A 12,616-nucleotide genomic window follows, 5' to 3' on the forward strand; every position below is an offset into this window, starting at 1 on the left:
GAAGTGATGGAGGTTATACAGGTGGCAGGGAATGCTGTTTACCAAAACTGGTATAACTGCTGCCACCACATGTCCATTCTGCCAAGAAGAGATTGACAGTGAATACTCACATGGCATGGATGATCCACCCCATAAAGGAAGTACCAAAGTCTGCACTTTATTGTATAAATAATCTAGCTAACAATCACTAGAAAAGTCTGTGGTTCAGTTACTTTTCTCATTGCTAATCCAAAGTTAAAGAAAGAGAGTTTTATTTTAGCTCACAGTTTAAGGAAAGGTTTATTTCATCCCACAGTTTGTAAGAGGTTTTAGGACGTAGTCAGCTGTCTCCAAGACAGAGTGGCATGGAAGAACAGCATTGCAGGAAAACAGTCCATGGCAGGTCAGGCAGAATGCAGCAGTCAGCAAACAACAGCAGCCAGCCTCCCACTCTCTTTTATCCCATGCAGTCTATAAGCCTCTTGGGTGGTACCACCTGCACCCAGGGTAGGGCTTTCCAGTACCCACACCCAGAGCTGTGGTAAATCAATTGGTGGACTAATCAAGTACCACATACCTTTAATCCCAGTATCACACTCTTAATCCACATTCACACATCATAGATTCAGTCACCTCCAAAAATTTCTAGCTACAATGGCATGAAATTTAGGGAAGCTAGATACAAGCTAGAACAGCTTGGAATTTACTCAGAAAGAAACAGGCACATATTTTGGATATAGATTTTATTTTTCTGCCCACAGAACCTCAGCCAACAAGATTAGCAGAAACTTCCTGTGTGTTTGTTTGAGTCACTACTATTGCATTCTAATAATATGCATCATATCAGGGGACTTATTGTACAACAAAAGAGGTGTAAGACACAGGATCATGAGGTCCATAGTTGCATTACATGCCGAATGACCCAGGAGTTGCTGGGGAAGTGCCAGAGGAGCCAGATAAAGAGATAATATATTAGAGGTGGTATTTACAAGAAGGGGTCACCATGCAGTTGGAGAATGCACATTGAATTAATAACTTTTTATGGTGCTCCATCTCCAGTAAGAAGTACATGAGTCCAGAAATGGGGGATAGAAGCAGAAGTGACCTCGCTTATCACTGCTTTCAGTGACACCTTTGGGAAGCTTATGTCTCCCCTCTTTGTACTCTGGACTCTGCAAGCTTAATTCTGTTTTCCTAAAAGGAAACAGGCACCTAATACAAGAGTCCAATTTAATGATAAGCTCTGATAACTACCTAAGTATTGGGGGCTTTTCTTACTTTTCTCATTGATGAGATAAAATAACCAGTACACACAAATTAATGGAGAAAAGGTTTATTTAGTTCGGTTTGTAGAGTTTTCAGTTCATAGTTGGCTGGGTCCAGGGAAGGGTGGTGTGGTAGAGAGGCATCACAGAGGAAAAGTAATTCATGGCAGGGAGAAGAGAATAAAAGCAAGAAAGCAACAAGTGACAAACAATAAGCTTCTTTCTGCCCTTATATTTTATCCAGGTTACCGGCCCTTAGGGTGAGTGGCACTCATATCCATAATTCTAACACCCTTAATCCTAACATTGCACCATAAGTCAATCTCAGCATTACATACTCTAGATACAGCCACCTCTGAAAAGCCCTGCTAATGGCCACATGAGGCTTTTGGGGACCATCTAGACACAAACCATAACAGAGATCCTCATACCAAAATATCAGCAAGCAAGGCAGGGAGTCATCAACACATGGAACTAATCTGATCAGAAAGAGGAGATAGGGAACTCTCTTGTTCTGTTGTAACTGTGAGTACACATATGCAGCAAACTTAGACTATAACAGATATAATTATCAAGGGATGGGTCATACCATCTAAATCTTTCAGACCTGCTGAAGTCACTGGTGGAGGTGAGAGGAATTTGGAAAATAGAGTGAGTACTAGTTGTAGCCCCAAGCCCAAATGCAGCAGGGGATGTAGCTCATCCCAGTAACTAACTGGAGGTGCCACTCAGTAAAGGACTTGTCACACAATTCCTGGAAATTCTACAAGCATACAGCCTTCAGGTCTCAGCCCTTCAACAGCTGCCACAGCTACAGACAGCCAATTTGTCTAATGTCGTACCTCTTCTGGGGAGCCCACATCAAATACCTGATGAATTTCATGGTTTGGTTTGAGTACCTGGCCACTTCAATGCATCTTACAACCATTCCTCCTTCTATTATACTAAAAGAGGTAGAAAATAAAATAAAACTCAGGAGATCTCTGATGCTCTAGGTGAGAGCACATGCATGTTGTATCTCCTAGCCTGACTTTAGTCACATGCATGCTACTCCCATCCCAGTAAGAATTCGTAAATATGTACTACATGCCAGGCATATAATTAAGATAGAGTAAATTCTGGGATAAGCATCTGTGTTGAGAGGCCCTGAGATGACTCAGCACCCTGTCAATCTTTCTATCAATCACTCCTAGAGATGCAGGGGGAGGCACTTAAGTTGATGTGCATCTGTTTTAAATTCCAAAAGAATGATTGATCAAGGGCTACTGCTGTTGCTACTTCTGTGTACTTTGATCTGTGTGTGGTGCTTTTATTTTCCAGGCAGCCCAGTATCATTTTTCTATCTGTTCTTTACCCTCTATTGACCTGGAACTTTCCCTGAGTACAACTTCCCATGATCTTCAATGGATGTACTGCTTGCCACCTGCTGTCAGGTGTGTAGTCGGCAATTATTTTCTTATACACAAGAGCTTAGACTACATCTGCGCACTCCACAGTAACTGTCCCATCTTCTCTGTCTCCTAGATACTGCAGCAGGACACTAACTGGTCTCTCTGCATCCTTGCACTTCTGAGTCTTGTCTACAAGCAACAGCCATAATGGCCACTCTATAGTGCATATTAAAATATGATATTTCTCTGTGGAAAACCTTCCAATGATTTCAAGACACATTCCAAATAAAGCCCACCCTTTTTGTTATGGCTCTACAAGGATGCACATCCCAAGCCTGGCACTACTGTTTTAGCTCCATCTATATTTCCTATAAACTTCCAATTCACTTTTTCTGCTTTACCCACACAGGCTTCTTCCTGTCCCTTTCTCAAACTCCCATACTAAAATCAAACCACTTCCTTCTACCCTCAAGATCTTTTTAGAAGTCTTCTACAATGGTGTGCCTCCAACCCATTCTCCTCACCCACTTTTAGGACTCTTTTGCACTGACATGCACCCCTAAATTAGGAATGCACGTGGTTTATGCTGCTCCATCAAGATTTCTGTTCAGAGATCATCGTTTCAAAGCAGCCAACCTTGCCTTCATTTATCTTCTCCTAATATCCATTATTTTTGTTCATATAGCTTACCATTATTTGGCATACTATACCATTTGTTTATAATAGTCAGTGCTCACTAGGGAAACATTTTACAGTGGCTGCCTGCAGAGTCAGGTGTGGAAGAGTGAACAAAGGACTGTCTGCGTGCTGGAGATCTGAAGGAGCCAATCAAAAGTCAAAGGCCTGGAGCTCACTGTAAAGTCTGGTGTGTGTCTATATCAGTAAGCAAAAAGGTTTGTGCTAGGAAGCTGAAGAGTCTTGCTGCAAGGCAGAAGAGTCTCTGCTGGAAGCTAGGACAGTCTCCACTGGAAGCCAAGAAGCAGAAGGCAATGGTGAAAACTGAAGTGCTTCTGAAGAAACAGAAGCAAGACTTCCTTCTTTCTCTTTTATTTAATTCAGGCTACAAACCTATAGGCTGGTGCCATTGACCCCCAGGGTGCATCTTTCCTTTTCAGTAAATTTCCCATACAGTCATATCCAGTACTATGCTAAGGTGGACATTTGTCACTTGTTGATTCAACAGTTAAATATCACAAACCACCCCTTGTTAGGTTGACAACAAGACACATTTCCTTAAACCATACTTAGTCTCCAGACACAAAGGCAAGTTCATAATTACACGTGGCATGGCACACCTATCCTGTATACAAACAGAAATACATTAACTCCCTCTCCAATACAGAAGGGAAGTTTTTCCTAGGGTGATGCTAATTCCTAACATTTCATAACTTAAGTATTATAACACAGGTTTAATAATATATAAGAACCAACATATTGTCTATCAACATAGTTACAAAGAATGCCTATTAACAGAATAAAACAATTACAATCACTGTTTCTGTAACTGATTTCAAGATCATAGCTGATATTTATAACTACTTTCTTCTATTACCTATTTTGTATTCCCTTGGCCTTCAGTAAGCATCTCAGCAGAGTTTGGTTGTTTTCTTGGTAGGTGATCAATATTTTCATTTTTAAAGGTTCCAGGTCGTGTGTCACCCTGCTTGTATGGAGTTGTTATAGTTTGCCTTTGATCTTAGTAACAGAGTATGGTGACACTAGGAGGTTCCCTGACGGCTCCCCAATGGTTCCCCAGTGGAAGAATGCACTCCATTCTTCTTTCTTCCATTGTGGAGTAATAGTCCAATTTCCCCATGATAATCTGGATCAATCATCTCTGCCAACACCATAATTCCTATTTTAGTTTGTTTAATCAGAGGCATGAGGAGTCCAAAATGACTACAGGAAGTCTTAATCCCGTTGTTGTGCTTCCTAGTAGAAACCACTCCCCTCTGCTCCAGAACTAAGACTTCTAGGCTAGCAGAGAATATGGTCATGGAATCAGGAAGTAAAAACTTTGCTAGAAAATCACTAGAGGTAATGGTGTGTGGCAACAGTCCTGCTTCCAACCTTGATTCCTAGACCCATGAAACCAGGCTATGAGAGATACAGTACCATAGAGTGGATGCTGATTCAAAGCATATGAATCCTTTTGAAGACTCGTGCCCCAGCCATGCAAGATATTGCCACTTATCTGGCACTGTAGCTGCATCTTGAAAAGGACAATCTATTTTTCTATCAATTCAGCTGCTTCTGTATGATAAGGAACATGGTAAGATCAGTGAATTCCAGGGAAGTGGGCCCATTGACTCACTACTTTGGCCATAAAATCTGTTCCTTGGTCAGAGACAATGCTGTGTGAAATAGGCATCCCATAAATCATTGGGTGGTAGTTTTGGCAAAAGCATTACATGTAGGAAAAGCAAATCCATACCCAAAATTAAGTGTCTGTACCAGAAAGGACAAACCACTGTTCTTTTCATGATGGCAGTGATACAAAAAAAATCAATCTGGCACCAAGTTGCAGGCTGATTCCCCTAAGAAATTGTTCTGTATTGGGAACTCAGTGTTGCTTCCTGATGTTCACATATTGGGCATTCAGCAGTGGCTGCAAATCAGCATTGGTGAGTGGGAGTCCCTGATGTTAAGTCCATGCATAACCTCCACCCCTGCTACCATGGCTACTTTGTTCATGACTCTATTGGGCAATGGAGAGGGGTGGCTGAAAAAAGTTTGACTGGAATCTATAGACTGTGTCATCTTGTTGACTTGATTATTAAATTTCTCTCATACTGAGGCTACTTTTTGGTAAGTGTTTCCATGAGAAACAAATACCTTTACATCCTTTGGCCGTATAGATTAGTCTATCTGTATACCTCTTCTCAAATATCTTTGTCACTAATTTTCTAATCATGTTTCTTCCCAATGCCTGACCATTTGGTCAGACTATTGGCTACTCACCATGAATCTGTATTGAGTCCCATACTTGACCTTTTTTTTCTACTATGCAAAATGTATGACCAAATGTACTGCTTGAAGTTTTGCCCACTGTGAAAATTTCCCTTCACCACTGTCCTTCAGGGATGGCCTGGAAGAAGGCTATAAGGCTACAGCCGTCCACTTGTGGGTGATGCCTGCATAACATACAGAATCATCCATATACCAGACCCTAGTTCTCTTTCCTTCTGTCATATGATTAGATGGTACACCCTCCATGAGGCCATAGGTGCATGTTGAGAGACATAAGGCAATATAACAGGAGTAAGGACTATGGCATTTCATAACATCTTAATGAAACTTTCATTTACCTGGTTTAAGAACATGTATACCAATTATATAGTGCTGGACTGTTGCTGAGCACATTCAACTTTATGGCTTGATGAATCAGATAATACCCGGCTCATGGTAGTCAGTTTAGGTCACATGGTAACCTGGTGAAGAGTTCACTTTGCACTAAGATCCAATTGCATGCCAGGAACTGTTTTTCAAAAAGAGAGCAGCTGTCTGCAGACAGTGGCAGAGCTTTTCTCCAAAATCCTAAAGGCCTCTACTGTGAATCACTTATGGGGATCTGCCAGAGACACAGACAGCATCCCTACCTGCCGCTGACATTACAAGTCCCATTGGATCTGCTGGGTCATATGGCCTCAGTGGCAGAACATCCTGCACAGCAGCCTGCACTTGTTGCAGAGCCTTCTCTGGTTTTTTACTCCACTCAAAACTAGCAGCTCTCTGAGTCACTCGGTAGGTAAATGGACAAGACTAAAACACCTAAGTGAGGAATGTGTTGCCTCCAAGTATTCAAAGAGATCCACCATGCATTGTGGTTCTTTTTTGGTTGTAGTGGGAGCCAGAGGCAATAAATTATTTTTTACCTTAGAAGGAATATTTCTACATGACCCTCACACCACCAGACTCAGAAATTTCACTGAAGTAGAGAGACCTTAAGTTTTAGTTGGATTTATTTACCATCCTCTGGCACACAGATACTTTACTAAGAAGTCCAGAGTGGTTGTGACATCCTGCTCACTTGGTTCAGTCAACACAATATCATCAATATGATAGGCCAGTGTTATATCTTGTGGAAGAGAAAGAGAATCAAGATCCCAGAAAACTAAGTTGTGACACAGGACAGGAGAGTTAGTATAACCCTGAGGTAAAACAGTGAAGGTATATTGTTGCCCCTGCCAGTGAAAGCATATTGTTTTTGATGGGACTTATGGATAAAGATGGAGAAGAAGGCATTTGTTAAACCTGTAGCTCCATATCAAGTACTAGGAGATACGTTAATTTGTTCAACCAAGGAATCTGTGTCTGCAATTGGAGTCACCACTTGACTCAGTTTATGATAATCTACCATCATCCTCAAAAACCCACCCTTCTCATTCAAGTCTATTTGGCCTATAGGGAAGAAGGGTGGGTTTTTGAGAATGATGGTAGATTATGATAAACCTTAATAGTGGCACTAATCTCCACAATCTCTCTAGGTATAAAATATTGTTTTTAGTTTACAATTTTCTCAGGTAAAGGCAACTCTAACAGCTTTGATCTGATCTTCCTAACTATGCCAATCCTCACACTCCAGGTTGAGTCATTCCTTTGTAGTAAATCCATTATTCAGTCCCACATGCTAAGCCAATTAGCTGAGTTTTTCTCACTTAAATTGACACAGCAGTTAACTATCACACTTTTAAGAATGTTTATCATTTATCTCTTCCTCTAGGCAGAAAGAGACTACACATAGTCAGAACCTTTTATTTTTGTCTGTCTCTATAATCTCTAAGATGATTCCTACTAATATAAGGAATAAATACTTGTTAGATAAGTAAATTAATTCATTAACTGATTGAGTGGATACACTCACAAAGGAGTCCATGGCTTCCACAAAGGAGTCCGACACACTGATACCACACATCCTTTACTTGTCCACTTAAAAGAGACTCTGTCTTTTATCAGAGTTGCTTAACAGAGTAAAGCAACTCAAATTCCCCATCTCAAATGTATCTGTAGCACTTGCAGTTTCTAAAAGACGCTCTCAACTTTATAATGTATCAGTAAAGGCACAAATCTGGCCATCCAGGAGGAAAATATGAGCTGGTAGGTAATCAGAAATGTGATTGTCATTTCTTTAAAGTCCTTGCTGATGGGGAAAGAAAGGGAAGCTTCTCTGTGGACTGCTTAAAATACTAGGACACAGGTTAGTAATTCTACACTCAGTAGTATTTTGGTCTGGGACACTGGCTTGCTAACCTCCAGCTCTTGGCTGCCACCAAATCCAGAACTGCAGATAGTAGGCAGACCTGTCAATTTAATCCTGCAATCTATTCCTAAATCAGTGTGCAAGATACTTAACTGATTTATGCTCCAAGGGCCATTCCCACGCACCACTGTATAAGCAAGTCCTTCCTCTTGTCACACGGTATCCTAAGTCTCCCACTCAGGAAGAACAAATGTCAGACAACAGAGATTCTTAACTATGGAACCCCAAGACCTAAGTGCATCTCAAATCTTAGAAGTAGAATCGATCACTGGTTTGTAGTGATACAGAACTCATGAATGACTCATCCATGTCTTAGAGATTTCAGTGATCTCAAAATCATCTCTTTTGGAATTCTTCTCTCACTAGAACACCTTCTCTTGGATGTTCACAACTGGAAGTGAAAATGAGATGATTGCTTTAGGATCTGGGAGTCCTGAAGGCGTCAGACTTGCAATGGTAATGATGAGAAGTCTCAAATAATTGCCAAGTGGGTAATGTTTCCTGTGTGTAAATAACTGCCACAGTGACCTGATTGTTGCTCATTTTGATGATCTTAGGCAGTATTAAGCAAGTGAGGTATGTGCCTCAGAGCAAAATTTAAAGGTGAAAGAACATCAAAAATCAAGACAGATGATATGGTGGGTATGGTGCATGCCTATAATCTCAGCACTAAGAAAGCTGAAACAGGAGGATCACCATGAGGCCAGCCTGAGCTTCAGAGTGAGAAGCTGTCTCAAAAAACCTAAAGAAACTGTTATGAAATTTTTTAAAAATCTAAATTAATGCAAAAAATACCAAAAATTTAAAGAAAGGTTCCTTACTAATTTTCTGTTGTCAGTTACTACATCTCCATTTCTTCGATCTATAAAAAGGAAGAACAGAATATAGATAGTTTTATTTGAGGGTTGTTTTAAGAACAAAGTCTATAATATACTTGAGGGTCTCTGATGCTGAGAGAAATGCAGAAAATAGTGGATATTAATAGAGACAAAAATTTATGGAACAGTTATAATAAAAAGGACAAGACCGTTTTTTCTTTTCTTTCTTTATTTTTTTGTGGGGGTCTTTTTCAGACAGAGTCTTGCTATGGAGTTCAGGCTGAACTTGAGCTCACGTTGTAGCTCAGGCTGGTCTTGAACTCCAACAATCCTCCTGCCTCAGCCTCCCGAGCACTGAGATTACAGGTGTGCATCACCAAGCCCTGAAAACTTTTGTGTATTAATTTGATATTCTTTTTGTTCCCACATATCTAATAATAACAGTTGTCTCAAGGATGTTTGTCTTCTATGCTCACAAACATAGATGAATACTTACACATGGAAGCCAGCTCCACGACAGAACAGTTATGTGCATTTTTGAGACCCAGCTCATTCAAGGAAAAGCATAGAAGGCCTCTATGCTTTGTGCTTATCCCTTGCTACTGCTTCCAGGTTTCTTCTCCCAAAACCAATTGTGTTTTTTTTTTTTTTGCCAAAATTATGATGATGGGCAGAGGTGGAAAGATGGGTATATTTTCGGAGAAGACAGGTATCTTAGATATCATGGCTGGAACAAAATACCTTACACTCCCAACTTAGAGGAGGAGAGATTTATTTTGAGTTTTAGTTCCTGGTCAGTTGGTTCACAGGCAAAATGGCATGGTGGCAGGCCCCAGGCAGAGGAAAGCTGCTCATATTATGGTGGCCAGGAAGCAAAGAGTGAAGGTAGGAGCCAGGCAAGAAAATATACCCTTCCAGGTCATATATCCAGTCACCTCTTCTGACCAAGTCTCACCTCCTAACAGCAAGTCTGCTATAGAGCCATAATCCAATTATCTGCCAAAAGCCCTGCCTCTGAGTACAGGAGAGTTTGGTGGGGATTCTAGATCTAGTACATAACAATAGGAAAGCTCAGCTTGTGATCTTTTCTGAAGCCATCATCATGTTCCTGTCTGTGATTATCATAGTTTTCCTGATGCCTGAGGTTGAGTGGTGGAAAAGCAATTAAATAAAGGAAAGACAGCTTTTCAAACTGTAGGCAACTTATTAGTGGGGTTATTAAATCATTTATCATAGAATTACAAGTGAATTGGCAATAAAAAGTATAGTATGTGAAGCACCAGAATATATTAAAGAATCATAATAATAATGAGAGTTTCTATGATTTTTGGGTTTCTGCTATTCACATACTTATATATACTGTGTCCCGGGAGCATAATTGTTAGTGTAACAGTAAGAAAAACTGAGAATTGTTGTTAAGTCACTGGCTAAGAGGCTGGGTGCTACAGTCAAATTCATTGGGTGTAAATCTTGGCCATAACACTTACTCAGTGGGGGACCTTTGCAAGTCATTTCACTTCTTTGTGCCTCAGGTTCTTCATATGAAGATGGACTAATAAAAGTATCCACTGAGAGTAGATGTTATGAAGATCACATGACTAAATGCACACTTATATTGTAATCAAAATATATGATGAATATTTAAATTTTAAGTGATAAAGTAAAAGACATTGATATTAATCCGTGTCAGACCATTGCCCTTTGCTTTGAACATACTTATTTCATAATTTTTAACACTTTCTGAAGCAATTCTGAATATCCTATTTTGTACCTTTACAAGGTGTGATAAAAATTCAGTAAATGCTGCTATTGAGTAACATTTAACCCAAAGGCAAGTTCGTAAAAACATTATTGTGGGGAAAAAACAAAGCTATGGTGTGGCCTTATCCACTTTATTCATTGGATCTGGCACTGTGCAACTCTAGATTTTTTCCAAAGTTAATGACCATGAAAGGTAAACATCTTGAATCAGTTCAGGTCATTGAGGCAACCATAAGAGCATAATTAAAGACATTCACACAAACACACCCATAAAGCATTTCTAGGACTGCTTCAAAAAGTGGCAAGAAATATAGGACAGTTGTATTCAAAGTGAGGGGGAGTATTTCGAGATGAATTAATGGCAATATATCTTTTAATATACCAAATATTTTAATTTAAACTTTTACCTTGGTTTATGATCACACTTCATAATACACATACAACAGAGCTGGGCACATACCAAGTCAATAGATATTTACTATTACATTAGAATTGCTGGTATTATAATTAACAATGGTGGCACCTTCATACAATGTACATCGACTGCTTACTACAGTACTGAACCAGATTAAACGCTCAGTATTGTTCATTGCTGTGGAAAGGACTTCTGCTGCTTCCCGTGTCCTGTTTGCCTCTGCTTGCTTGCATACAAGGAAGCAACACTTTCCCATTTCATTGCAGACAGGCAAGGCTGATGACTAGGGCTGGCCAAATGATTTTAGGTGGCAGCCATAAATTCCACTTTCAGGCCTGAGCAACTGACTGCTCATTTGAAACCCTCTGTCGTGGCACTTTGAAATCTGGTACAAAAAGCACTGAATTGTGTACTTTTAAAAGGTGGATTACAGGGCCCAGAGATATAGCTCAGTGACACAGTGCCTGCCTGGCAAGCATAAGGTCCTAAACTTGATTTCTAGTACCTCCCTCATCTAGATAAATGGTCCAAGAGTTACAGCTTAATAAAGCGGTTGTAAATAAAGCTGACAGGCTAGATCTTCAACACAGCCATGTGAGCTGAGCCTGGTCAGCTTTATGTAGTCACTCAGGACATAGGCTACAGTAATTCTACCACACTGTCACCACTGTCTAACCCAAGTCTGCATGCTTTGCTCTAGGAAAACAAAAGAGCACCAGAGGGTTTCAAATGAGCAATCAGTTGCTAAAGAATTTTTTATCTTATGAAGATTGGACAGTTAAAAGGAGGTTGTCTTTTAATTGTGAAAAAGAAGTGTTTATTAAGAAAATAATTGAGAAATTGTACTCTCCATTTCTTCTTTGACATCTTCCTAATGTTTTCCAAGTGCAATATGTTACATGCTTATCATGTGATAGTTACATGGTTTTGTTTTCTCTTTTTATCATAGCATCATTTTGAATGCACTTTTCTCTGTGTCTAAACGGGATTCACTTTAAAAGTCTACACCTTACTTCTAGCTATTGTTAAACTTTTACAGTTTGACTTGTGTGCACAGAACTGAGTTTCATTTACTCATATATTCACATGTATGTGTCCACGCACACAGACTTGAAATGAAAGGGAGGCAAGTGAAGTGCCTAGGACATAAAAATTTAAACCTTTTGGTAGGACATTTTGGACATATGTACTTAATTTGTCTCACCCAAGTCCAATCCCTATACCTGTATTGTGTATGTAGTTGTATTCATAATTGTATGTGTAGAGGTGTATGCATTTTGTCAAAGGATAATTCCTACCATGGGAGATTACTGGTCCAGAGTATGTTAAGATTCTAATTACAAGTGTTTCTGGGAAGGATTCCATTGAAGGATTTCTTTATTTTTTTAATCAAGATTTCTGATATGTGCACAATGGCATTTTACAAAGAGCACAGAGGCAACAGAAGGGAACTACCAGACCTACCACAATGCTGTACTCCAACAATAGTATTATTATTGCTATAAAAATTCCATAGATCTAACTTTCCACATTTCTAGAGCCCAGGCAAAATATCCCAGTCTTCATCCACCTTTATACTCAATTACCTTGGTGTACCAGTCTGGTCACTGAAAGTCCATCATTTTCCCAAGATGTCAGTGCTTGAGATTCGGATCCATGTGGTTCTAATGGCAAAGCAGCCCCTATGTCAAGAGAGTCTCATGGAGGAAGAGAGGTGAGCTGACTGC

The sequence above is a fragment of the Cavia porcellus genome, unplaced genomic scaffold (assembly GCF_034190915.1).
Source record: "Cavia porcellus strain 051 isolate PalLab524CR breed Dunkin Hartley unplaced genomic scaffold, mCavPor4.1 scaffold_2, whole genome shotgun sequence".
Taxonomy (NCBI): Eukaryota; Metazoa; Chordata; class Mammalia; order Rodentia; family Caviidae; genus Cavia; species Cavia porcellus.